At 47.9% G+C, this 24,363-nt stretch overlaps 2 pseudogenes; both read left to right on the top strand.

The window, feature by feature from the left end:
• The first annotated feature begins 14,444 nt into the window (after positions 1–14,444).
• Positions 14,445–15,737, top strand: LOC125518340 (annotated as a pseudogene).
• A 1,541-nt stretch (positions 15,738–17,278) lies between these two features.
• Positions 17,279–18,981, top strand: LOC125522649 (annotated as a pseudogene).
• The last annotated feature ends 5,382 nt before the right edge of the window (positions 18,982–24,363 follow it).

Raw genomic sequence — 24,363 nt, 5'->3', positions numbered from 1 at the left:
CAGGCTTACGTTCCAATCTGGCGCGCGCCACTCAGTCGCTGACGTCACGAAGGCTTCGGCTGATACCACGACGCCGGGATACCCATAACTACTCCCGCGTAGATGGTTAGTGCGTATAGACCAAATGGCCAAACTCAGATCAAATACCCAGATCTCGTTAAGCGTGTTAAGTATCCGCGAACGCCGACCAGGGCCAGGCCCACCTCTCTCCTAGGTGGTCTCAACCTGCCCTGTCGCTCCGCCTCGAAGTAACGGTCGGGGGCCGTCGGGAACCCAGGCCCACCTCTACCGGGATGGAGCCACCTGCCCCTTCAGCCCCCCATCTCCGAACAGTATCACAGGTAAGGTAACTGTGTAAAGTATATTGTATATGCCCGTGATCACCTCCCGAAGTGATCACGGCCCAGTAGTATAGCATGGCAGACGGACAAGAGTGTAAGGCCACTGATGGAACACTAGCATCCTATACTAAGCAGTAGGATAGCAGGTAATGGTATCAACAGTAGTAGCAAGGATAGGCTATGCATCAGGATAGGAATAACGGAAAGCAGTAACATACTCTAATGCAAGCAGTATAGAGAAGAGTAGGCGATATCTGGTGATCAAGGGGGGGCTTGCCTGGTTGCTCAGACAAGGAGGGGTCGTCAACACCGTAGTCGATCGGGGTACCAGCAGCAGCGTCAGTCTCGTAGTCTACCCGAAAGAAGTAACGGAGGGGGAACAAAATAAATAACAGAGCAATCAAATGTAACACAAAGCAAGACGCGGCAATACGTTGCTAGGGGTGACCTAACGTAGGGATAGGTGATATCGGCGAAGGGGGGAAACATCCGGGAAAGTATCCCCGGGGTTCCGCGTTTTCGGACAGATGAACCGGAGGTGAAATGTTGCAGGTTCACTATGCTAGGGATGCGTGGCGGATGAATGGGCTGCGTATCCGAATTCGTCTCGTCGTTCTGAGCAACTTTCATGTACAAAGTTTTTCGATCCGAGCTACGGTTTATTTAATATGATTATCTAAAGTTTTTTTATTAATACTGGAATTTAATTATTTATTTCAACATTATCCAGAATAGTAAAAGATGACATCAGCATGACATCATGCTGATGTCAGCAGTCAACTGTGCAGTTGACTGGGTCAACTACGTGTGGGTCCCGCATGTCATACACTGTTTAATTAAATTAACTAATTAATTAGATTAATTTAAACAAGATTAATTAACTTAATTAACTTACATATTAATTAATTAATTAATAATTTTATGAATTACATTTTCTTTTTTAAAAAAATTTCGTTTTAGGGGCGTGGGGCCCCTACATCAGTGGCCCAAGGGCATCTGGCCCCACCCGGCAGTAGCCCAGGAGGCCGACCGGGGTGGGCGCGTGGTAACGGACGTGGGCGCCTGACGGGCGCCGCGTTGCCCGAACGGGCGTGCCGGCGATGCGCGGCTGCGACCGGAGGGGAGGCGCGGCCAGGGGTGGTGCAGGGCGGCTGGGGGGCAGCAGCGGCGAGCGAGGCGATCGGCAGCTTGGGCGGAGCAGATCCACAGCAAGTGGCGGGCGGTGGAGGCCATGGGCGCGTGTAGCGGGCACCCGCGGCATGCTGCACGCGGCGGTGCGGGGCCGACGAGCTAGGCGAGCAGCTGCGGCGCGCCGGGCACTGCGCGCAGGTGCGTGACGGCGAGGTTCGGCTGGCGAGCAGGGCACCAAGCGCGGTGTCATGCGCGCGCGGGCGCACGAGCTCGTGCGTAGCACGCGGCTACGGGCGCGGACGCGACGAGCGCAAGGCCCGGGCGCGGCCTCGGTGACACAGGACGGCAGGGGAAAAAGGGAAACGACGAGGGGCTCACAACGGAGCGTAGGGAGGCGGCAGTGGGCTCGGGGAGGGTTCGAGGTCGCGTCCGGCGAGGAGGAGACGAGGACGACATGCGGCGGCGGTGGGCGTCGAGGTGCCGGCGAGGTGCGACGGGGTCGGGGTCGGTGACGAGGCGAGTCCGCGGCGTTAGGCGGGCGCCGCGCGAGGGAGAGCGGGGGCGCAGAGGAGGCCCTGGGGGGGCGGCACCTGCGCCGGCGGCGGTGGCCATAGCGGAGGCCGCTGCCCCCGATCTGGATCGGGGGAGGGGCAGAGGGAGCGAGAGACGTGGGGGGGTCGTGGGAGGAGTGGGGGGTTACGGGCTAGGGTTTTGGTCGGGGTGGGATTAATAGGCTAGGGCGCGGGGTGGGCCGGCCCATTCGGGCGGCTGGGACCAGCTGGGTCACTGGCTGGGCCGAGGTCCAGTTGGCCACGAGGCCCTTTTTTTGTTTGTTTGTTTTGTTTTCTTTTAGCTCCTAATTATTTTAATTTCTTTAAAATACCAAGTTAGCACCTAAATTAGTATCATCAAAATAGGCCACTGCCAAACCTAGTTGGACCCAAAATAAATTAGTTTAATATTTTTTTTTATTTTTCAAAAGCAATTAAATTATTATTTTAGCCACTATTTTTAAATAGTTTAGGGCATTTAAACACTTCGTAAAAGGTTGGTTCCACCACCAAAACTAGTTAGGGATTATTTGCCACATGATGAACATTTTAGTTTTGATATTTGAAAACTTTTATTGTTTGCTATATTTTGACTTTGAATTTGAATCGGTTTCGAACTAACGCGGGATTAGCGACAATAATCGAAGTGACGTGGCATCATTAGCAGAGGTTACTGTAGCTTAATTATCCGGGCGTCACAATTCTCCTCCACTAGAAGAAATCTCGTCCCGAGATTTAAGAGGTGTAATAAGGGGGAAAGGTCTGGTTACGAAATCCTAACGAATCTTCTCGGTCTTGGTTGCTCTTCTTGAGGTGGTCGATCCATAGCGCTGACGTCTTCATTCCTTTGCTTCAGGTCATCATGATGAACTTGCCGTCCTTCCTTCAGGATCTCCACCGTACTTACGAAAGGGTGAGAAGGGAAAACCCTATAGGACGGATTCTAACAAGATCGAGCATCAGACGGTTAACTCAAGGGGAGAAGCATAAGTATCTCTCGAATTGAAACTTAAGAAGATGTCGAGAGCAAAGCAAGAAGGTACTATGAGAAGTTTCAAACGGATAGGCAAGCGTTCGATGCCTAATCAGAAGGTGAGAGGGGTTCAGAGCAACGAGAATAAGAATTGCGTCTGATACCCGAATAGATCACTTGGGACGGTGGCCCGTGAATTACATACGAGGCCACGCGCGAGGAATAACTTTGGAAACCGGGGGTGTACAGGAAAGTCAGGTTTCGATCCTGTGGAACTGTGGGTTATGGGCCCACCATGTGGTTAAAAGTAGGAAGGGCGATGACGTCTTGCATGATCATGTAAGGAAGGTATGTTAGAGGATAGCCTATCAGTTATGTCGGCAACAATATCAGTACCAAGCGCGAGGGACGAAGAGAACCATTTTCCTGCTCGTTGAAACGAGGCGGACCTATAGGCAAAGTTCTCGTCCATCGGTGGTTACCGGAATGTCATCAACAAAAGTAACAGGGTCTTACTGACAGAATTGTACACGAGGGGTCTACATAAGCAGGGAATTAATAGTGCTTAGACCATAATGATCACCAGAAAGGGTAAACCAGGTAATGGAAAGGAAAATATGATTATCAGATATTTCAGGGGGTATATCCTTCCCAAGGACAAGCAGAGCATGATAACCATGACATGATATTAAGTAGAAAGGCCTCTAGGTGAGGGGAGAGAAATTTTCATGACATTATCCATACAACGGTGTTTGGATAGTTGAGCAAGAAACAATTAGCATTGGGCTTCAAATGTTCTTGTTGAAGAACGGAGTACCATAGACATGCTTCGATATAGCATTGACATGGTCAACAGGTGAAAATCAGACTTTGGAAACAAAAGGGATCCATCAGGAACAACTTATAGAATAAGTCTTACCATTTCCCTATGGACGAATGGCTAACCATGTAAAAGGATACTATAGCAATAGGTCCTCCGACCAGGTGGGCTAGGCATGTTATCACCTTACTAGGTTATCTAAGGACCGATGTTATGACTCTTGGAAAACGTTCCAACCATCATATCTGGCCGAGATTCAGATCTGATTGGTGTCAGGATAACTCAGACTCATGATGCCCGAGAAGGAAAGGGGGCAACACAATTAGATGAGATGGAGTTGCAAAATTCTCGGGAAATGTACTATGGAAGCAAGTTCCGAACAAGGGTTCATCATTAATTCAAGGAGAGGTGAGGAGGTGACTGATTAACTCAGCGACAATCCATTGAGATCTCCAAAAGATGGATTTCCACAACTATGTGAACAAGGAGATAACAATAGCTAGATCAAATGACTTAATGAGGTATGCTCGAGGAAAACATACGCAATTAAACATTGGTTGAAAGGTGCACCCGAATTATGGGGTTAGTAGCATGATCAATGTTAGAATGGTGGTTCAGCAACAGATAGGCTAAGAATGAATTATCGATCATTAACTTCAAAGCAATAGGGTTGCTAGAAGTGCAGAATCCAAACAACACCGTTCACTTGTGGGTACCCCGGTTGGAACCAACACGAGGACCAAGAAAGAATGGTGATGATGAGAAGTATCATTATAGCAAGAATTCTTAAGAGGTGGAGCAATCCTCACAACATTCTTGACATAAAAGGTGGTAATATTCCAGGGTAAAGAAGAACAAATGTTGGATAGCAAGGATCTCAAGGTATAACACAAAATATGAACAAGTTTGTGTTGAACAAAAGTCAATAAGTGGTCGATGATAACACAATTCATCGAGGGCAAGGATGGTATTTCTCATCATGAATTCGATTGGTATCCTGAAAGGAGTTAAAATGTTGATGGTGATCACAACAAATTTTGTCAAGAGGCTCCATGAGGATGCAATCGCTCGGCGATGACATCAAGCCAAGGGAATGGTGAAGCAAAAGGTTATTATAACCATAGAGAAGATGCCATCTCAGAATTCAGAGTTGTCTCTCAAGACAAACAATATGATGGTGAAAGTTCGATGTAAGCTTAGAGCACTGTCGGGATTGTGTCCCGAGGATGAAGGACATAGGTAGAATGGTCAAGCAGTCAGCCTGACGATGATGATGTGGTCAATCAGCTGGGAATGACACGATCGAGTACAAACTCGTATGTATTGAAGATTAATAAGAGTTGTTGAATCGCAGTGCGGATTCGATTCAGTTAACGATGTCATTGAGTGTTAAATTACTCAGAGCCCATGAAAAATTGGAATCAATGAGAGTGTAGCACTTGATGAAGAACTCATAAGAGGTTATACAGTTCCGTGATAATATTGAGATACCAGGGGGTAATACTCGACGACAAATCAAGTAGAGGTTGGTCTGGGGTATTACTCCGCAGAAAAACAAGTGTTTAAACTTGCACGAGAAATGGTATTTAAAGGAGAACATGGTCGGAACCACGATTGCAAAAGGCCAGATCCCAGATATAAGATGAACTTATACCAAAGGAATAATTAATTAAGAGAAGCTTTAATGATAAGATCTACATCGTGTCCATGGGCATGAACACAAAGTTCAAGGTCGACTCCCACTTCTCCAATGCATAACCTTTCATTCACTTCTCACATTCGAGGAATTTGTAGTGTTGAAATTTTATCTAGCAAAATACCAGAAGTGTGTGACTCATGAAAACTTTCAAGTTCACGCATATTAAGGAAGGCATAGGTTCAACCCATCAGGGTATCGTGGAAACATATACCACAAGCTTCAATAGTAAATACCACAAGCTCGAAAGCAGAGCATGGTTGGTCAATCAGAGGATAGGATTTATCAATGGAGAAAGAACTTCCAAAGTGATTGGATATGAAGGACTCTAACGGTTAAAATCCAACAAAGGATCTGGTGGTCCTCAAAGGATCTGATGTGAGCATCGGTACTCAACCAGAGGGAGAAACAATGCAAGGAGATCAGACTATAGAAACAACTGAATAATTCAAAGCTCAAATGCAAAAGAATTATGATTTCTGACCAAGAGATCAGAAGCAAACACTTTGATTAAGGATGGATAAGTTGCGTAAGCTTAGAGGTACAATCGATGGCAATCCGATTGGTCGAGAACCAGCTGATGGTTAACATGATGCCTGAGCCGGAAGGGTTAATTCTGAGGATTGCAAGCATCCGCAGCATATCGAATCAATAGACTCTAATTGATAATGACAAGGATGCCAATAAGATTACCAGACTTATTGGATTAATCATAATGCTAGCAAGCAAGAATTTCAAGAGCATTAGGCTGTTGAGGATTTTCAGAAGAACGAATGGTATTACGAAGACTTTTGTGAAATACCTGAATCAACTGGGGATGAGCGGATACTCGGTAAGGGCAAGAATTATCCATAGGGGTATTCAGGTGACAAAGTACAGCAAGGCACTAAGCTCAAAGGATTTTCGGAACAATACAAAGTATTTTGGGACATCTTGTAATAACAAGATCAACGGGGAATGATTGTATGAATGGCAAGTGTATGCAGTTTCCATGGGGTTGACGGTGGACGGAAATCGCAAATGCGACGTCACAAAGACTCGAGAGAACATCGTAGAGTAACTTCGGAATCTTCTAGTGCATCAGGCGATCATCTGAAGTGAGGGGCTCTCCGGGAGAAGTATTATCGAGAACCTAAAGTTAGTTTTGTTTTTAGCAAAATCATTTAACCCGAATAGAAGAGAGTTCAGAGTCCCAGAGTATAGACGAGGAATAAAAGATTCTAATACCACCAAATGGCGACGTGGGCCCATGGGCCACACAGCCATGTTAGTAAAAGTTTTGTAAAGTCTAGACTCGACTTCGGCCAAGGAGTTGGAAAGGGGATTCCTACAGGCAGTCGGCTCTGATACCAACTTGTGACGCCCCCGATTTGACCGTACACTAATCATACACGCAAACGTGTACGATCAAGATCAGGGACTCATGGGAAGATATAACAACACAACTCTACAAATAAAATAAGTCATACAAGCATCATATTACAAGCCAGGGGCCTCGAGGGCTCGAATACAAGACCTCGATCATAGACGAGTCAGCGGAAGCAACAATATCTGAGTACAGACATAAGTTAAACAAGTTTGCCTTAAGAAGGCTAGCACAAACTGGGATACAGATCGAAAGAGGCGCAGGCCTCCTGCCTGGGATCCTCCTAACTACTCCTGGTCGTCGTCAGCGGGCATCACGTAGTAGTAGGCACCTCCGCTGCAGTAGGAGTCATCGCCGAAGGTGGCGTCTGGCTCCTGGGCTCCAACATCTGGTTGCGACAACCAGGTAGAAGGGATAGGGGGAAAAGAGGGAGAAAGCAACCGTGAGTACTCATCCAAAGTACTCGCAAGCAAGGAGCTACACTACATATGTATGCATTGGTATCAACTGGAATAAGGATATTATATGTGGACTGAACTTGCAGAAAGCCGGAATAAGGGGGGATAGCTAGTCCTTTCGAAGACTACGCTTCTGGCAGCCTCCGTCTTGCAGCATGTAGAAGAGAGTAGACTGAAGTCCACCAAGTAGCATCGCATAGCATAATCCTAAACGATGATCCTTCCCTCGTCGCCCTGTGAGAGAGCGATCACCGGTTGTATCTGGCACTTGGAAGGGTGTGTTTTATTAAGTATCCGGTTCTAGTTGTCATAAGGTCAAGGTACAACTCCAAGTCGTCCTGTTACCGAAGATCACGGCTATTCGAATAGATTAACTTCCCTGCAGGGGTGCACCACATACCCCAACACGCTTGATCCCATTTGGCCGGACACACTTTTCGGGGTCATGCCCGGCCGCGAAAGATCAACACGTCGCAGCCCCACCTAGGCACAACAGAGAGGTCAGCACGCCCGTCTAAACCTAAGCGCACAGGGGTCTGGGCCCATCGCCCTTAGCACACCTGCACGTTGCGAACGCGGCCAGAAGCAGAACTAGCCCCCTTAATACAAGAGCAGGCTTACGTTCCAATCTGGCGCGCGCCACTCAGTCGCTGACGTCACGAAGGCTTCGGCTGATACCACGACGCCGGGATACCCATAACTACTCCCGCGTAGATGGTTAGTGCGTATAGACCAAATGGCCAAACTCAGATCAAATACCCAGATCTCGTTAAGCGTGTTAAGTATCCGCGAACGCCGACCAGGGCCAGGCCCACCTCTCTCCTAGGTGGTCTCAACCTGCCCTGTCGCTCCGCCTCGAAGTAACGGTCGGGGGCCGTCGGGAACCCAGGCCCACCTCTACCGGGATGGAGCCACCTGCCCCTTCAGCCCCCCATCTCCGAACAGTATCACAGGTAAGGTAACTGTGTAAAGTATATTGTATATGCCCGTGATCACCTCCCGAAGTGATCACGGCCCAGTAGTATAGCATGGCAGACGGACAAGAGTGTAAGGCCACTGATGGAACACTAGCATCCTATACTAAGCAGTAGGATAGCAGGTAATGGTATCAACAGTAGTAGCAAGGATAGGCTATGCATCAGGATAGGAATAACGGAAAGCAGTAACATACTCTAATGCAAGCAGTATAGAGAAGAGTAGGCGATATCTGGTGATCAAGGGGGGGCTTGCCTGGTTGCTCAGACAAGGAGGGGTCGTCAACACCGTAGTCGATCGGGGTACCAGCAGCAGCGTCAGTCTCGTAGTCTACCCGAAAGAAGTAACGGAGGGGGAACAAAATAAATAACAGAGCAATCAAATGTAACACAAAGCAAGACGCGGCAATACGTTGCTAGGGGTGACCTAACGTAGGGATAGGTGATATCGGCGAAGGGGGGAAACATCCGGGAAAGTATCCCCGGGGTTCCGCGTTTTCGGACAGATGAACCGGAGGTGAAATGTTGCAGGTTCACTATGCTAGGGATGCGTGGCGGATGAATGGGCTGCGTATCCGAATTCGTCTCGTCGTTCTGAGCAACTTTCATGTACAAAGTTTTTCGATCCGAGCTACGGTTTATTTAATATGATTATCTAAAGTTTTTTTATTAATACTGGAATTTAATTATTTATTTCAACATTATCCAGAATAGTAAAAGATGACATCAGCATGACATCATGCTGATGTCAGCAGTCAACTGTGCAGTTGACTGGGTCAACTACGTGTGGGTCCCGCATGTCATACACTGTTTAATTAAATTAACTAATTAATTAGATTAATTTAAACAAGATTAATTAACTTAATTAACTTACATATTAATTAATTAATTAATAATTTTATGAATTACATTTTCTTTTTTAAAAAAATTTCGTTTTAGGGGCGTGGGGCCCCTACATCAGTGGCCCAAGGGCATCTGGCCCCACCCGGCAGTGGCCCAGGAGGCCGACCGGGGCGGGCGCGTGGTAACGGACGTGGGCGCCTGACGGGCGCCGCGTTGCCCGAACGGGCGTGCCGGCGATGTGCGGCTGCGACCGGAGGGGAGGTGCGGCCAGGGGTGGTGCAGGGCGGCTGGGGGGCAGCAGCGGCGAGCGAGGCGATCGGCAGCTTGGGCGGAGCAGATCCGCAGCAAGTGGCGGGCGGTGGCGGCCATGGGCGCGTGTAGCGGGCACCCGCGGCATGCTGCACGGGGCGGTGCGGGGCCGACGAGCTAGGCGAGCAGCTGCGGCGCGCCGGGCACTGCGCGCAGGTGCGTGACGGCGAGGTTCGGCTGGCGAGCAGGGCACCAACCGCGGTGTCATGCGCGCGCGGGCGCACGAGCTCGTGCGTAGCATGCGGCCACGGGCGCGGACGCAACGAGCGCAAGGCCCGGGCGCGGTCTCGGTGACACAGGACGGCAGGGGAAAAAGGGGAAACGACGAGGGGCTCACAACGGAGCATAGGGAGGCGGCAGTGGGCTCGGGAAGGGTTCGAGGTCGTGTCCGGCGAGGAGGAGACGAGGACGACATGCGGCGGCGGTGGGCGTCGAGGTGTCGGCGAGGTGCGACGGGGTCGGGGTCGGTGACGAGGCGAGTCCGCGGCGTTAGGCGGGCGCCGCGCGAGGGAGAGCGGGGGCGCAGAGGAGGCCCTGGGGGGCGGCACCGGCGCCGGCGCCGGCGGCCGTAGCGGAGGCCGCTGCCCCCGATCTGGATCGGGGGAGGGGCAGAGGGGAGCGAGAGACGTGGGGGGGTCGTGGGAGGAGTGGGGGGTTACGGGCTAGGGTTTTGGTAGGGGTGGGATTAATAGGCTAGGGCGCGGGGTGGGCCGGCCCATTCGGGCGGCTGGGACCAGCTGGGTCACTGGCTGGGCCGAGGTCCAGTTGGCCACGAGGCCCCTTTTTTTGTTTTTTTTGTTTTCTTTTAGCTCCTAATTATTTTAATTTAATTTCTTTAAAATACCAAGTTAGCACCTAAATTAGTATCATCAAAATAGGCCACTGCCAAACCTAGTTGGACCCAAAATAAATTAGTTTAATATTTTTTTTATTTTTCAAAAGCAATTAAATTATTATTTTAGCCACTGTTTTTAAATAGTTTAGGGCATTTAAACACTTTGTAAAAGGTTGGTTCCACCACCAAAACTAGTTAGGGATTATTTGCCACATGATGAACATTTTAGTTTTGATATTTGAAAACTTTTATTGTTTGCTTGATTTTGACTTTGAATTTGAATCGGTTTTGAACTAACGCGGGATTAGCGACAATAATCGAAGTGACGTGGCATCATTAGCAGAGGTTACTGTAGCTTAATTATCCGGGCGTCACAATTAATTATTGAACTAGTTCAAATCTCATATACCTAAATTTTCTTACTAAAAATGAACTAGTTATATTAATTATTCAACTAGTTCTAATCTCTAGTTCGACAATTTTTCTATCTAGCTAGCTAATTCATCTAACATTCGACATTAATCTAACATTCGATCATCTAATTAACCTTTCTAAAAAACAGAAAATAAGTAAAAAAATGTGTGTGTGTATGTGTGTATACGTATATGTCTGTATGTATGTGTGTATGTGTGTGTGTATGCGTGTGTGGTATATGTGTGTGTGTGTGGCCCCGTACGCCGCCGCCCCGTACGTACGAGCGGGGGCGCCGGCGTACGGGGCGGGGGCGCCGGCGTTCGAGGCGGTGGCGGGGACGGACGGCGGCGCGCGGCATTCAGGGCGGACGGCGCGCGGCGCGGCGGCCGGGTACGCGCGAGGAGAGAGCGAGATACTTACGGACGGCGGCACGGGACGACGACGGACGGCGGCGCGCGGCGTTCGGGGCGGCGGCGGGGACGACGACGACGACAACGGGCAACGGGCGGCGACGACGGGAGCGGCGCGCGAGAGGTTGACGAAAGAAGTGGGGAGATGTAACTGAAATTTCGTAAGTGCTGTATATATAGGGTGAGCCTTTAATACCGGTTGGAGCCACCAACCGGTACTAAAGGCCTACTTTGGCCAGGCAAAGAGGCGGGAAGAGCAGGCCTTTAGTACCGGTTGGTGGTTCCAACCGGTACTAAAGGGTGGTCTTTAGTACCGGTTGGAGCCACCAACCGGTACTAAAGGCCTTGCGCTGCCACCCCAAAGTTTAGTCCCACCTTGCCCGGTGAAGGGCAGCCGCACTGGTTTATAAACCCAGCCGCGGCTACCTCTTCGAACTCCTCTATATAGCAGGCTTCTGGGCCTAATTAATTAGGGCGCGCTGCATTACTTATAGTTTTTTCTTTTCTGGGCCTAATTAATTAGGACTGGGCAGCGCGCCAACAAATTTTTTATATAGTTTTTTCTTTTCTGCATTACTTATTTTCTTCTATTTATTTTTGAGTAGTTTTTTATATAGTTTTTTTCTTTTCTGCATTATTTATTTTCTTCTATTTATTTTTAAGTAATTTTTTTGTATAGTTTTTTTATTTTCTGCATTATTTATTTTCTTCTATTTATTTTCTTCTGGAAATTGAATGCTGCATACTGAACAATTAGGTAAATGACCGAAAAACAACAAATGATGTCAGAACATGTTGGAAATTGATGACATCGCTTTAAATGCTGGATACTGAACACAAAAGAAGTCTGGAGTTCCTGAAAGTTTAAAAAACATTGAAGTGGCCATGTAACAGATGAGTTCTCGTCCGAAACCCTGATACTCGGAAAGAGTATGTCCAGTTTGTACATGAAGTGCGTCCAGTTTTTGCCGTGACCCTCTCTACTCTTTCGCGCATGCTATGCGGGTGATATGATGATACCATGCCAAGTTTCAACATTTTCAGGATTCATTTTGTAGTGATTTTCAATTTCACGGTCATTTAACTCTCTAAACAATTAGGTAAATGACCGAAAAATAACAAATGATGTCAGAACATGTTGGAAATTGATGACGTCGCTTTAAATGCTGGATACTGAACACAAAAGAAGTCCGGAGTTCAAATAGGTTTAAAAAACATTGAAGTGGCCATGTAACAGATGAGTTCTCGTCCGAAACCCTGATACTCGAAAAGAATATGTCCAGTTTGTACACGAAGTGCGTCCAGTTTTTGCCGTGACCCTCTCTACTCTTTCGCGCATGCTATGCGGGTGATATGATGATACCATGCCAAGTTTCAACATTTTTAGGATTCATTTTGTACTGATTTTCAATTTCACAGTCATTTAGCTCTCTAAACAATTAGGTAAATGACCGAAAAACAACAAATGATGTCAGAACATGTTGGAAATTGATGACGTCGCTTTAAATGCTGGATACTGAACACAAAAGAAGTCCGGAGTTCAAATAAGTTTAAAAAACATTGAAGTGGCCATGTAACAGATGAGTTCTCATCCGAAACCCTGATACTCGGAAAGAGTTTGTCCAGTTTGTATATGAAGTGCGTCCAGTTTTTGCCATGACCCTCTCTACTCTTTCGCGCATGCTATGCGGGTGATATGATGATACCATGCCAAGTTTCAACATTTTCAGGATTCATTTTGTAGTGATTTTCAATTTCACGGTCATTTAGCTCTCTAAACAATTAGGTAAATGACCGAAAAACAACAAATGATGTCAGAACATGTTGGAAATTGATGACGTCGCTTTAAATGCTGCATACTGAACACAAAAGAAGTCCGGAGTTTAAATAAGTTATTAAAAATAAAAAAAGAGGTGCAATGCTGGTTAATTTGCTTCAAGCCATTCGGAATAGTGTAGACTGCACTGCACATAGCTCAGTGCAATCTATGCTATTCCGCAAGGCTTGAAGCTAATCAACATGTAGGTGAGCATTGCAACTTTTCGTCATTGTCTGTGCACTCACGGCTTATAAACTGCTCATACCGCCTCTCTCTTGGCGAGGTGGGACTAAAAACAGCTTGCCATAACCTCATTAGTACCGGTTCGTGGTACAAACCGGCACTAAATGGTGATGGTGGGGCCACAGCCTGACCGCAGGCTGACACAACCTCTTTAGTACCGGTTCGTGGCATGAACCGGTACTAAAGGTTCACCACGAACCGGTACTATTGATCGCCGCCACGAACCGGCACTAATGTACACATTAGTGCCGGCTCTAATTCAAACCGGCACTAATGTGCTTCATATTTGACCCTTTTTCTACTAGTGCATTTTGGCCTATGCCTGACCTCCTTTCTCTTGTTTGTGCTCTGACGGCTTGGGATTGCTCAGACTCTGGCCAGGGCGAAATCCCTGCATCTTATGCTGGCAGCGACGACACCCGCGGGTGCCGTTCCCTTCTTGGAGACGTTGCCATGGCCGTTATCTGTGCCCCTCTTCGAGCATCGGGGAAACCCTAGGTTCTGGTTATCCGGATCGGACGGCGACGGCGTCTCGGCGTTGTCTTGTATGCTCGCGGCGTCCTCGGTTCTAGATTTGGAGAAGTTGGTTGTCTAGTTGTTGGTCTGAGCTGCTTCTCAGGGCGGCGAGTGTAACTGTGTTTTTCTTTGTTTGGGTCGTGTTTTCTTTGTCTCTCTCCTTCGGACACCATGTTCACGCCCTTGCGTCCGTGTCATATGCTGTATCATGTGTTGTACTCATTCTAACTTCTATCAATGAAATGATACACAAGCTTTGCGTATTTTCGAAAAAAAAAGTTCATCTGAGCATGGCAATGGGGTTAATTTCGATCTGGTATACAATTACAAACAACAAATGTCCAGTACTTTTCCATCAACCCTTTTCATCTAAACAGAAATGGAAGTGGTCTGTGTGGTCACTGATGCTGGGCAGTTGCAAGCACACATTTCTTTTACAGCTCGTCATACTCTGCTCCTGTTGGTGTCTCAAGCCAGAGGACGGCAAACAAAAGTTCCTTCTTTCCTGCTCGTTTATTAGTGATGCACCTGATTCTCTGTAAAAACATGCTCTCCGTACTGTTTAAGCTTAGTTGCGTCTACTACTTCCTGCAGCTGTTGTTACAAATTGCAAGAAGAATCCATATGTAGTGCCAGGTTAGGTGGTATGGCGAATTTGGTTTTACTACTTCCTTTCTCTCTGGTGGATTGATGTTTTCTACCGCATCTTCGTATTTTCATTATGCTTAGAACTTCAGCCTTTTTTATAAAATTGAGCTGATGGCCTTTGGTCTTATAATTGTACAGTAAGCATCTCTAGTTGCAGCTTTTACTCTGTTTAACCATGAATCCTATTTCTTCTCTTGTAGACTTTGCACGATGGAGGCTGCGCGGTATGGACCTTGGTCAGATCTTCCGCCGGAACTCCTGGGCCTTGTCCTCAAGCGCCTCCCTTCGCTAGCTGACCGTGGTCGTCTGAGAGCAGTCTGTCACCCATGGCGCTCTAATGGTCTGCTGCAACAGCTTCCCGTCCCGTTCCCGTGGCTCACCCTTCCTGATGGTACCTTCTTCACCATCCCAGGAGGTGAGGTTCACCGCATGCCTATACCAGATGGTGCTAGTTGCGGTGGCTCCATCGACAACTGGTTATTCCTCATGAGCAGTGATGAGACATGCACGTTGATGAACCCTTTCTCCAAGACCACGTTCGAGCTTCCTGATCTGGTCACAGTTTGGCAGCGTGAGGCGCACTATGAATCTGATCCTAAGCAACTTTTGTACAAGTTGGTCACACCCTCGCCCCTGGACATATCACCTGATTCCCTCATTGCGGCATTGATCAAGGATGGTGGCAATGGTACACTTTGCATTAGCACTTACTTGGTACAGGGCAATAGGAAGCCATTGCAGCACCTATTTGATGTTGCGTTCTTTGATGGAAAGTTGTATGCGGTGTCTGTCTTTGGCAAGCTCTTCATCCCTAAGTTCCGCAACAATCTTGGTAGTAAGCCAAAGATCAAATGCGTAATTGAATCTTTCGGTGATTGTCGTGGAGGACCAGAATGCATCCAGAGAGGAAGTGTGTACATACAGGCTATATCTAGTTGAATGTGGTGGTAGACTGTTGATGGTTAGACAATTTATTCATCGAGTAGGCCCTCTCTCTAGGAATGATGTGTTTGAAAATATGCAGACTGGTGGGTTTGTTGTCCTCGAGGCAGACTTGCACTCCAACCCTTGCCGATGGAGAAGGATCAGAGAGTTGGGTGGCCATGCTCTGTTTATTGGCCAGCATAGCTCCAAGTCCATGCTTGCTAGAGCATGCAGCGGATCCGAAGAAGATTGCATCTACTTCATTTGTGACTATCCCCATCCAAAGTATTTTTCTAGTCCGTTTCGCGACTGTGGTGTATACAACATGCGAAATGAGAGGATCACGCCATTGATGTCTCAGACGGAGCACCGGCACATGATGCCGGCCAGTGGCGCCCGACATGGTTTTTCGCTGCTGAACCTGTGTGATCAATCTAGCAGGGTTTGCTCTACTGAAGCTTTATGAACAGAGGGGTGTGCAGACTCTCATATGTATGCCTAACTTGCTCTGCTGAAGCTTTGTGATCAACCAACCCAGTCTGGGCGTTGCCCATCTCTATCCTAGTGATTTGTTATTGTGTGACTTAAGTAATTAGTTAGTAGTATGATGATCAACCAGCCTGGTTCTGGTTATCCTTATCCTAGTGCTATGGTATGTACCATCTGGTCATGAATTTTTAATTAGTATGATGTTGTATGCTTCAGATCTTGTGAATGGCCGAAAATTCTTAATGGGATGTATTCGGATGTGCAACTTGATCTTTTATCTGGGTGAAAATGTACTACATGAACAAACTTTTCATCTCTGAAGGTGAACAAACTTTCAATCTCTGAAGATGAACGAACTTGGCCACTAGCGCCTGAATCCTGACCACTGAAGCAAGTACATCCTAGGGCTATTTCTTAATTACTTGGATGCCATACACTTCAAGCTCTTATAGTAGACGATCTTAATGGGATGTATATCATCGAACGTGAAAGTCTTTCTTACAGCAACCAGATCTTTTTTTAGTCCCATGCAATGTTTTTTATTTGTTGCGAAAAATATGCAACGTAGTTGAACAAGCTTCTTCCCTGAAGGCCAAAGTGGTCAACAAACCTGGGTGTCTCATTAGCCCAAGAATCCTGATCGGTGTCGCTGGACGTACAGAGTTTTGTTCATAACTATGATCAGTTTTTGGATTGCTTCACTCCCATGCAAACACAAGTTTCTTCTCCTCCCTTGAGATTAGAAATCACTTTCCCTACGCGTGATCCTAAATCCACGTGATCCTAAATCCAATTATCTTACACATGTATGTTCATATATCTACATTTTTTTAAGTAGAAAAATATGTTAATTTCTAGGCTCCACAAAAGTAAATAAAAATTGTGGATACCAGAAATTGAAAAGACAAAGTCAAATGATTCGATTGTTTCCCAGGCCTCCCCGGAAATCGATTCGTTCTATCTGGGAACCTTGCAAATCTGACATTTCCCAGATATTCAGGTCCTAAATAACAGAGATGTGATGAATACTAGTCAAATTTTTTGATTATGTGGTCGAGGCATGGTAAGTCTCAGTCTCAGTCATGTACTCATACAGTAACCATACATGCTTAGCATGTGCAAAAGATAATGGGATTGCTAAGTCTCAGTCGATTGAGACTTCTCAATCGATTCTATATTCGCAAGATCTTACATGGAGATCTATGCAATTTTTTCTTTCTTACATATCATGTCACTTGACTTTTTTCCTTGTGGAGAATATGTCACTTGACTTAGACTTAGTTAACACCTAAAAAATAATGCCATGTATGTCACATGTGATATTTTTGAGTCGTCATGTGATAGGATCCATACGATCTTCAAATATTTAACTACGGTTACGAATAGCTGACGGACGTGATTTGTTATTTCAAAAAGACACATCAGATCATACTGCTGCAGCATGATATTCGTATACTGGAGGACGTTCGTAGTCAGTGAGTGGAGTGGAGGTCACACACCAACCACCAATGGCCCGAAGATTCAGGCCAACAAAACCAATTCAAATGGTGTAGGGGCCGCAGCGCACTTGCACTCCATCGCCAACCTTTCTGTTGATTGTTATTTCGCCATGAGCTCCCGCGTGCGAGTTGTCAATGTCACCCATGTCCACCCTGCCCGTGCCGCTGCCGCCGACGACCTCGAGCTCGCCTTCTTCGACATCGCGCAGGTCGCCAAGATACCGATCCAGCGGCTCTTCTTCTTCGACGGCCCCGGCCTCCCGCCGTTCCCGTCCGTCGTGGGCGCCCTCAGGTCCTCTCTCGCCGACACCCTCGCCGTCTTCTTCCCGCTGGCCGGCGAGCTGGCCTTCCGCCCCTCCTCCGGCGCCGTCGTCGTCGACTGCTCCCCGGCCGCGGTCTCCTCCGGCGTCAGGTTCGTCGAGGCCGAGTACTTGGGCAGCGCCGACGACATGCGCCGCCTGTCCCGCGACGAGGAGCACGACACCGAGGCGTTCTCGCAGCTTGTCCCGGACCTGGACGTGACGCAGCTGCCCGCTCGCGTTCTCGCCGTGCAGGTCACCAGGCCGGCGGCGGTCCACGGCGCCGTGGCAGTAGGGGTAACCATCCTGCACGCGGTCGCCGACGGTCAGGCGGTGTGGCAGTTCATGCGCGCGTGGTCGACGGCGTCGCGGGAGGGCGCCGCCGCCCACGTTTGACCGGTCTCCGATCCTGCAGCACCCCATCGCCGCGGAGCTGTCCCGAACTTTCTTGCGCTTCTTCGCGCCGGCGCTGCCTCTGGTTGGTAACCAAACCACACTCGACTATCGTACGATTCGTTTGCCTCCTCCGTCCCAATTCATTCAATTCAATTCGCATGCACGAACGAACAATTTAATGGCTGGCGCAGCTGAGGTCGCCGTCGAGTACATCCTCCACGGTGGACACGGCGCCGCAGACCCGAAGGACCTTCGTGCTCACCGCCGACCAGATCCGATCCCTGAAGCAGCGGTGCGTTCCGCAAAGCCGAGCTGCCCAGCCGCCGGCGAGCACCTACGTCGCCATCTCGTCCGTCGTGTGGGCGTCCCTGGTCCGCGCCAAGTCCATGGACCACGCGGACGACGCCCACTTCATGGTCGCCGCGGACTGCCGGCGCCGGCTGCGTCCGCCGCCGGGCGAGGGCTACTTCGGGAACTGCATCAGACCGTGCTTCGCGCGGGCCAACGTGGGCGAGCTGTGCGGCGAGGGCGGGGTGGCGCGCGCGGCGGCGGCCATCCGGGAGCGCGTCCGCGAGGACCTGGAGCGGAGCCCGGACCCGCTGGAGGGGATGGACCGCGTGCTGGATGTCGTCCGCGGCGTCCCCAGGGAGCGGCTGACCTCGGTGGCGTCGTCGCACCGGTTCATGGCGTACGAGACGGACTTCGGGTGGGGCGCCCCGAGCCGCGTGGAGCTCGTCTCCATGTTCGCGGCGGAGCTGGTGACGCTGCTCGGAGCGAGGGAGGCCGGCGCCGTGCAGGTGTCCATGGCGCTTCGCCGGCCGTTGATGGAGGCGTTCGCGGACAACTTCCTTGCGCTGGCCGGGAGCAGCTAGCTTCTTCTTGTTCGTGCAAGGAAATGAACTGGTTTCCTTTGAAATTCCCACGAAGTGTGCCGTCAAAATTCCTTTTGTAGAGCGTGTCAAATATTTGGCCATAATAAAGCAATGGACCGGTTATCCGTTGCAGCATCTACAGAGAGACTTGGCAAATTCGATCCCTCAAATGCCCGCGGACTTGAAAAAGTGACATAATGTTGAAAACACATTCACTTTATCTCTAGCTCGGTACTGAGACAACTAACTTTTTATCCTTAGTGATTTTGATGTAACAATGATTTTTTATTCTTTCTTTCACTAAACATACTCTCTCAAAGAGATCAAACCCAACTAATAAACACCATTACCCTCTCGCAGATCATTCATCTACACATGGCTAGTAAATAAACATGTTTTAGATTCTTCAAGATTTTTCAAAGTTAATTCACATGTTGTACTTCATGAACATTTTTTAGAAGTTTGGAATATTATTTCAAACACATTAAACTTTTCTTAATCCATGAACATTTTTTGAATTCATCAACAGCTTTTAGATCCACGACAACTTTTTTTTCGAATTCCTGAATATTATTTGAATTCGTGAATAATTTTGGAATCCATGAATATTTTTTTTACAAATGTTCATAATTGTTTTACAATAAAATTGGAAAGCTAAATGTTTAGGAAAAACCGTAAAATTGAGAAAAATCAGAATTTTAAAATACAAATAAAAATGGAAAATAACAAAAACTATCACTGGAAAAGTCAAAAGAAATATAATCTTAGTGCGCCGGTTCACAAAAGAGTGTTGTAGGCGAGAAAGTGCCTTCATTCCGTAAGATCTATTTCTCGCCGAATGCGACACGATTTTTTGTGTGTGGTGGTCTTTTGTAAGTTTTTCACTGTTATGCATCGGTTTTCTTCGAGTTTACTATGGTTTTCGTTTTATTTTCTTCTATATTCTCTGTTTGTTCTATGATTTTTATCGGTTTTCTTTGTTTTCTTATTTTTTTCGTTTCTTTTTTGCCACACATGCTAATTTTCTTCATACAAAGTTTACATTTTATATGCGTTGAATTTTTTTTAAATATGCTTAACAATTTTCAAATACTAGATTAACATTTTTTCCATATATATTTTTGATATCTACTTTTTTTCATGCACATTGTATATTTTCCCTGTACATCTAATACATTTTTATACACCTATTAAAATAATCCAAATCCCTGATTAAGATCCTTTCGAAATCAAGTTTTGAAATTTTGTGAATACATGTTAAACAGTTTTTAAATACACGTTGAAACATTTTGAATGATATGTTTTCTTTCTAAAACTCTAAGAATTTTACTATAATTCTATAAAAAAATAAAAGACACAATCATATTTTTTGAGATGTGTGAACTTTTTTTAAATCTAACGTACATTTCTTTGAATGAATCAAATGTTTTTTGAAATACACGAACATTTTGTTTTACATTGTAGAACGTTTTCTGAAATGATCACATACAATTTTTTGACACACGTGTTTTTTTTTCAAATGTACATAATTTATTTTGAATGGTACAAATATTTTATAAAAGTCAAACATTTTATTACACTTAAACATGAGATGAACACTTTAAAAAATAACTAAATTACTTTTTGTAATATATATGTATTTAATATTTTTGAAATATAAACAAAAGTAAAAAGAACTTGCATGACTTTCAGTGACTAACCAACATGGCTACTGGGCCGGCCCACTTCCGGCTCCCTATAGGCGAGCTAAGCTAAAGCAATACATAGTCACACCTTGTTCACGCTCTCTGTGATACCTTCCCAAGTGGTGGCTGTAGCAGCCTAGTGGCTCGGCAGCCAGGCACGGCTAGATAGCAAGGCGCGTGATGTGGCAGGAGCTAAAATGTGCAGACCTGAGGAAAGACGATGAGTTGGTTCAAAAAAATAGAACTGGCACAAGTGCCAAGCGAGAGAGCAGGATGGCTTGATGACGGCGGTTTGGTGTTCTTCCCCGGGAATGACACCTGTATGCGTCAGATCGGGATCCCGGACGGAGTCGGGAACGTCTCGGCCGACACGCCATATCGTCAAATGTCTGTTCTACGTGTTTAGTTTTTGGCTCACAACGGATTCGAGGCTATGACACTAGCCTAAATTTCGGTGTATTGGTGTTCTATCTCCTCCTATGGTGTGCATTTCGGCGACACTATTGGTCACAAGGTGTAATCAATACTATTAGCAACTCACATGTACCAATCTGAGGTTTGAGACAAAGATTGGATACAAAAGATGAACTAGAGTTGGGTGATGAAATGATGCTGATAAAGATGTTGATGGAGATGAGTCCTCCCATGATGAGAGAAGAGTTGAGTTGATGATGATGATGGCTTCGATTTCCCTCTCCTGGAGGGAAGTATCTCCGGCGGAATCGCTGCGCCAAAGAGCAAAAGTGCTCCTGTCCAGCTTTCATGTGACGTCCCCAATTTGACCGTATACTAATCATACACGCAAACGTGTACGATCAAGATCAGGGACTCATGGGAAGGTATCACAACACAACTCTACCAATAAAATAAGTCATACAAGCATCATATTACAAGCCAGTGGCCTCGAGGGCTCGAATACAAGAGCTCGATCATAGACGAGTCAGCAGAAACAATAATATCTGAGTACAGACATAGGTAAACAAGTTTGCCTTAAGAAGGCTAGCACAAATTGGGATACATATCGAAAGAGGCGCAGGCCTCCTGCCTGGGATCCTCCTAAACTACTCCTGGTCGTCGTCAGCGGCCTGCACGTAGTACTAGGCACCTCCAGTGTAGTAGGAGTCGTCATCGACGGTGGCGTCTGGCTCCTGGACTCCATCGTCTGGTCGCAACAATCGGGTATAGAAGGGGGAAAAGGGGGAGCAAAGCAATCGTGAGTACTCATCCAAAGTACTCGCAAGCAAGAAGCTACACTACATATGTATGCGTTGATATCAAATGAAAAATGGGTAGCATATGTGGACTGAATTGCAGAATGCCGGAATAAGAGGGGGATAGCTAGTCCTATCGAAGACTATGCTTCTGGCAACCTCCATCTTGCAGCATGTAGAAGAGAGTAGATGGTAAGTTCACCAAGTATCATCACATAGCATAATCCTACCCGGCGATCCTCCCCTCGTCGTCCTGTTAGAGAGCGATCACCGGGGTGTATCTGGAACTTGGAAGGGTGTGTTTTATCAAGTATCCGGTTCTAGTTGTCATAAGGTCAAGGTACAACCCCGGGTTGTCTTTTTACCGAGGGACACGACTATTCGAATAGATAAACTTCCCTGCAGGGGTGCACCACATCTCTCAACACGCTCGATCCCTTTTATCCGGACACACTTTCCTGGGTCATGCCCGGCCTCAGAAGATCAACACGTCGCAGCCCTACCTAGGCACAACAGAGAGGTCAGCACGCTGGTCTAAATCCTATGGCGCATGGGTCTGGGCCCATCGCCCATTGCACACCTTCACGTTGCGAACGCGGCCGGTGAGCAGACCTAGCCTCCCTTATATAAGAGCAGGCGTTCCAGTCCAACCCAGCGCGCGCCGCCCAGTCACTGACATCAAGAAGGCTTGGCTGATACCACGACGTCGAGTGCCCATAATTGTTCCCGCGTAGTTGGTTAGTGCGTATAGGCCAATGGCCAGACTCAAATCAAATACCAAGATCTCGTTAAGCGTGCTAATTGAATTAACCGCGGACGCCGACCAGGGCCAGGCCCACCTCTCTCCTAGGTGGTCTCAACCTACCATGTCGCTCCGCCACAAGGGTTCACTCAGAGGGCCGTCAGGACAAACGTCCTTTCAGACCCAATCCGTAAATCACTCGCGGGTACTCTACGAGCCAACCCGACTTTAGTCACCACAACCATCATATATTATGTATAAATATATACCCGTGATCACCTCCCGAGTGATCATGGCCCGATAGTATAGAGTGACAGATGGACAAGAATGTAGGGCCACAAATGGAATACTAGCAACCTATACTAAGAATTTAGGATTGCAGGTAAAGGTAACAACAGTAGTAGCAAGGACAGGCTATGCATCAGAATAGGATTAACGGAAGCAGTAACATGCTACACTACTCTAATTCAAGCAGTAGAGATAAGAAATAGGCGATATCTGGTGATCAAGGGGGGGGGGGGCTTGCCTGGTTGCTCTGGCAAGTAGGGGTCGTCTACAACGTAGTCGGCCGGGGCACCAACAGCGGCGTCAGTCTCGTAGTCTACCGGAGAGAAGAGGGGGAAGAAACAATGAATACAATGCAAACAGATGCATATCGATGCATGACAATTAACGGTGCTAGGTGCGCCCTAACGCGGTAGGTGGTGATACCGGTGAAGGGGAAAAACAACCGGGAAAATATCCCCGATGTTTCGCGTTTTCGGACAAATGAACCGGAGGGAAAAAGTTGCGTGTTCGCTATGCTAGGGATGTGTGGCGGATGAACGGGCTGCGTATCCAGATTCGTCTCGTCATTCTGAGCAACTTTCACGTACAAAGTTTTTCCATCCGAGATACGGTTTATTTTATATTGATTTTAAAAGATTTAAATCATTTTTAGCATTTATTTAATTATTTTAATTCATTATCTAGAATAGTCAGTTGACTAAGTCAAACTGACATGTGGGTCCCACCGTTATTGACTAAGACTAACTAAACAAGTTTAATTAGTTTAGTTAATTGATTAGTTTAATTAATCAAAATTAATTAAGTTAATTAATTCTTTAATTTTTTTTATTATTATTTTAAATTCTTTTTTATTAAACGTTCTTGGGCCGTGGGGCCCTCGTGTCATAGGCACAGGGGGCCTATCGGGCGCGGGGCTAACGGGCGTGGCCCGAACAGGCGCTGGTCAGTGGGGGAGCACCCGGTTCGGCGCTGCGGGCGCCGGTGGCCACGGTGGTGCGGCCACAGTCGGCCGAAAGCGGGCTGGGACGGCGGCCAGCGAGGATGCCACGGGCGAGCAGCGCGAGGGTGAGCGGGACGAGTGGGTGACGGTCGGTGGTAGCAGCCGCAGCAGCGGTGACGAGCTGCGGCGGCGCGCGGGGCAACAGCGAGCAGCAGGGGGAGGCGAGATGGCGCGGCCGGCAACGACGACTACGGGACGAGGCGGGCGCAGTCAGTAGCGACGCCAGGCAGCAGCAGCAGCAGCAGGAGGAGGAGGAGGAGGCCAGGGGCGGAGCGCGGCGAGGGAAAGGAGGCCACGGTAGGCGCGGGGCGCGCGCGTGGCAAGCGGCGGGGCGGTGAGGGCGCGGGCGAAGCGGCACCAGTAGGCAGTGCAAGCGGGGGAGGACGCGATGGTGAGCGCCAGGCCACGACGCGAGCGAGCGAGGGGAGCGGCGCGCAGCAGCTGCAGTAAGGTGGGGCGCGGGCGCGCGCGGTCGCAGGGGAGCCGGGAGGGCGCATGCGCAGGCGAACGGCGAGGTCGCAGCGGGCGTAGCCAGGGCGCGGGCGGAGCGAGCGCGTGAGCGGCGGTGACCGTGGGAAAAGGAGGAAGGGGGGTCTCATGGGGTGGTGTAG

The sequence above is a fragment of the Triticum urartu genome, chromosome 7, assembly GCF_003073215.2.
Source record: "Triticum urartu cultivar G1812 chromosome 7, Tu2.1, whole genome shotgun sequence".
Taxonomy (NCBI): domain Eukaryota; kingdom Viridiplantae; phylum Streptophyta; class Magnoliopsida; order Poales; family Poaceae; genus Triticum; species Triticum urartu.
Note: the sequence above shows the minus strand (reverse complement) of the source record. Positions and strands in the feature narration are given on the sequence as shown.